Here is a 4,759-nt window from a genome sequence, read left to right on the forward strand (position 1 = left end):
ACACTGACATCCATATTTTCATTAAATTGAGGTCTCTACATTTTTCAACAACATTGTCATTTAAAACTTGAGTGTTAATATTACTCTCTTTAATTTTTCGTCATGAAAATTTTGAAGTTAAGGGTTTATTATGATTTCATGCAAGTGACACAGGTGAAACAAGATTTGAGGTTTCAAACATATGCATCGTCAAATTTGTAATAAGACACAAGAATAGACGAACAACGTTGTTTATTTGAAAAAAAAAACTACGTACCATTATGTTACATTGCATTGTAATGAAACGATAAAAAGATGGTGGAATTCTGAGAAGATTTCCAAACCCATCATAACACGACGTACGACCAAACTGATTATTTAAACACGACTTTGAAATGTAAAATTGAAGAAGAAACAAGAAACGGAAATGAAAGAATTTGGTTTCAAGCAGGGCATTGGAAGCCCGAAGGAACCTTCTTTCCACAGTAGTTCAAAAGCAAGCTGAGGGAAACTGAGAGGTCAATCTTGAGACCCAAGGCTCTGGCCTTCACCGCAGTGCAAAGGCACACAGCAGCTTCCAGGTCAACAAGGCCTTGGATTAGGGTGCAGCATGGGGATTTTGGTGGTGAGCCGATCACTAAGTGCACTAGATCGTCCAGCAAGTCGGCGCAGACGCCAAGCTTGAGGGTGTCCCTGGGGCACTTGGGGAGTGATGGTTGCTGCCTTGATGGGGTGGGCTTGTGGGGCTTGTGTGGCGGCGGTGGGCAAGGGACATAGGTGGAGCTGACCATAGTGAAGAAGAGGAGGTTGAGGAGGAGGAGGAGAATGGGCGAAGAGAGCTTGGAAGCCATTGGTGGAGAGATATTGAAGGGTTTGTAGGTTTGTGCGATGGCTTGTGAAGAATTATGAGAAGTGTTAGGGTTTTTATAAATGGGGTTTGGGAATTTGTTGTATTTTAAAACAAAAATTCCTTATAAATTGCTGGATATGAAACACCTAACTATTTCAGTTACTTTATTAAGTTTTGAGGAATTGATTTGAGAGATGGGTTTTTAATTAGTTTGTCTTTTTTTAAAGTATTATAAAAATGTCAAATGGCCTACAAACTAGACGAAGTGATGTTCGATAATAAGATATCAAATATTTTTTAAAATAAATTATTGTGGTTTGTATGGTTGGAAAATAGTATATGAGTTTCCACGTCATTTTGAATGAGTAACGAAACATTTTTTTTTTTCATAAGGGTGTGGAAACCTCTCCCTAGTAAATTGTAAAATTGGCGGCGATATATAATGAGTCAAAGCGGATAAATATATGTTAACAATGAGTTTTGATATATATTGATGTTAGTATGACATAACAGTACAACTTCTAAAACATGACAAGACTAAGATTGTTATTACATGCATGCTTTTAAAATCTTTTAAAGTCTACTTAAGATGAAAATTGTTATAAGATAAAAGATCTCTAAAAAAAAAAAAAAGACTTTTATTTAGGATCCAAAAATGAATTTTAAAACATAAATTGGACCGTTAAACTTCGATATAGGCTATAAAGTGTTGTTTGCAAATAAGCAGTGATTGATTAGAGATGTAGTGGCAAAGATGATAAGCGCCTACAATGCTGATTTTTGCAAAGCTAGAGGTCCTTCTAGAATCTTTGCAAAACGCTCACAGAGAAAGCTAACTTAACGAATTGATTCCAACAAAGAGCTGGTTATAAGATGAATGACTCTTAGATCGAACTTGGAATCTATGATGGTCACTCTTAGATACCAAGACAATTCACTCCAGAATTAGCTTGATCAAAACTAATTCAATGAATCGGCTTAAACATCAAACCTAAAGCAAGGTATGAAAAAGAATAACACCAAAAGGGTATCAACAAAACACAAAGGTTTTTTCTGTATTCAACAAAATCCCCCAAACATGAATATTACGTGCCTTATTTGCCTAGAAGATAACCCTAACAAAATAAAGTTCAGCCACCAACTACTAATAAATGCTAATAAATGCTATTAAATAAAAATCGAAGAATATAAGGCAATTCATACAAACTATTAATAAATGCTATTAAATATAAAAGGAAGAAAATAAGGCATTAATAATTTCCTTAATTGATAATTCAACTACCAAAGGCAAGTCTTCTAATTACTTTCCAATATCAGCCACTCAATTATCTTCTTGATTTGATATACTAATGCTATAAAGATTTTTGGGCTCAAAATTCTTTGTTTCAACCGGTACACTAGCTAGCTTTTAAAGATGCAATGTGTAGGCCTCTTGAATCTTCTTAACCTTGCTTCTTGTAATCGGTCCTTCGGGTAGATGCACGTGATCAGTTGTTGGATTCATATCATCCCCCCTTCTTTAAAAGGATTTGTCCTCAAATCAAATTCTTCGTTTTTTCCGGACAAGAACTGAATATTGTTTTTTTTTTCCACTTTTTTTTTTTCTCACCTTTCCCTTAGTTTCTTCTCTCCACTGTTGTTCTTCAAATTCTTTTCTTTTCTTCTCTAATTTCAATTGGTCACAATGTACTTCATATGGAGACAATGGAAGTAAAGTAAATTTCTTCCCACACAAAGTAAAAGTATACTTGTTCATCAAACCATCAAATGTTACATTTCTATCATATTGCCAAGGTCGGCCGAATAAGATGTCCCCCGCATGTATTTGTTCGACATCACAAAGAACTTCATCTTTATATCTTCCAAGAGTAAAAGAAATAAGAGCTTGGGAGTTCACCTTAATTTCTTATTTGTTTGTTAACCAATGAAGTTTGTATGGTTTTGGATGGGGATGGACAGAAAGTTGAAGTCTTTTTAAAAGGAAGCTGCTTACCACATTTGTGCAACTTCCACTATCAATCACCAAGCTGCATGGGTTTCCTTTGATCAAACATCTTGTGTGGAACAAGTTTTCCCTTTGATCTTCAAATTTCTCTTCCTTGATTTGAAAATTGAGTACCCTTCTTGTGATAAAAGATATGGAATTACCTTCTTCAACATACTCATCATCATATGCTGCGATTTCTTCAACAAGCTGTGAATCATGATCCTCACATTCATCATCTGAATCAAGTATACCATTCCTTATCACCATAATTTTTTTATTAACACACTCTTTGCTCATGTGTCCAAACCCTTTACACTTCCAACATTGAATAGAACTAGACTTCTCCTTTACCGTCTTTGAAGCTTCATTCTTTTTACCATTGGAACTCTCAGCTTCCACTCTTTTAGCAGCTACAAACTTTTCTTTTGGTGACATTGATTCATTTCTATTCACAAAACTATCCTTGTTCCAAGTGTTAGAATTTGAAAAGGTGTTAGTTCGTGATGTGTACCTTTTTTAATGCTCTTTTTCTTCCTTCAATTGGTCTTCAATTTTGAAAGCATAATGATACATGTCTTCCAGATATGGTGGTGGATTTCTGTCAACAAGATGAGCAATTTCTCGATTCAAACCTCCAAGGAATCTAGACATGGTATCTTCTTCTTCTTCTCTAACATTTGCTCTTTCCATCATAGTTTCCCTCTCTTGATAATATTCCGCCACACTTTTTGTTCCTTGCCTCAAACCTTGCAATTTAGTTTTCAAATTTCTTTCATAATGTTTTGGAACATACCTTTTTCTCATGGCTTCTTTAAGTTCTTCCCATGTCTCTATTGGATCCTCCTCTTTTCTTCTTCTCTCGGATTTGAGATGTTGGTACTAATCACTAGCATGATTGGTCAATTCGGCAATAGCAAGTCTCATCTTCTTATTTTCACTATAGGTGTTGCAATCAAACACATGCTCTATCTTTCTTTCCCATTGCAAGTATGCCTCAGAATCTGCTGTTCCACAAAATGGTGGGATTTTGAGTTTAACTCCTCCATCTCTATCTTCATGTACTCTTTCCATCCTTCTAGGTTGCATAATAGTTGCATGGTTATTTCTTCCTCTCAATCTTCCTTCAACAACTTGTCTTTCTTGTACTACTATATCTTCATCTTCTTCTCATGTTCGTTCTTGTCTTTGTTGTTGCGCCCTTCTTTCTTGTCTATCTTCCATCATCATTTGCATCATAACTTGAATTGCTTGAAGAATAGTTGTATTAAGATCTGGTACTGGTGGTACTCCTTCTCCATTATGTGACATTTTGTTATTAAGGGGCCTCTCCACACTTCTCACAAAAATTTCACTCAGGGATACTCGTGTTTAACACTCAAAGGTAGGCTTTTGGTTATAGGTCAAGAATGTAAAGGCTGGTTTTTTTTTTTTTTTTTTTTTTCGATCATCTGAGAGAGACAAAAAAATTGATTAAAAAAAATAACAATAAAAATATTTCACCTCTAGAGCGGCCAAAGAACGTCGACCAAATGCTCTGATACCAAATGATAAGCGCCTACAATGCTGATTTTTGCAAAGCTAGAGGTCCTTCCAGAATCCTTGCAAAACGCTCACAGAGAAAGCTAACTTAACGGATTGATTCCAACCAAGAGCTGGTTAGAAGTTGAATGACTCTTAGATCGAACTTGGAATCTATGATGGACACTCTTAGATATCAAGACAATTCACTCCAGAATTAGCTTGATCAAAACTAATTCAATGAATCGGTTTAAACATCAAACCTAAAGCAAGGTATGAAAAAGAATAACACCAAAAGGGTATCAACAAAACACAAAGGTTTTTTCTGTATTCAACAAAATCCCCCAAACATGAATATTACGTGCCTTATTTGCCTAGAAGATAACCCTAACAAAATAAAGTTCAGCCACCAACTACTAATAAAT

The 4,759-nt window shown here is 35.3% G+C and overlaps 1 pseudogene; it reads right to left on the reverse strand.

The window, feature by feature from the left end:
- Positions 1–422: 422 nt before the first annotated feature.
- On the reverse strand, positions 423–830 carry LOC147791451 (14 kDa proline-rich protein DC2.15 pseudogene; annotated as a pseudogene).
- Positions 831–4,759: the final 3,929 nt, after the last annotated feature.

The sequence above is a fragment of the Cucurbita pepo genome, chromosome 8, assembly GCF_057944985.1.
Source record: "Cucurbita pepo subsp. pepo isolate OVF chromosome 8, ASM5794498v1, whole genome shotgun sequence".
In the NCBI taxonomy this organism is placed as follows: Eukaryota; Viridiplantae; Streptophyta; class Magnoliopsida; order Cucurbitales; family Cucurbitaceae; genus Cucurbita; species Cucurbita pepo.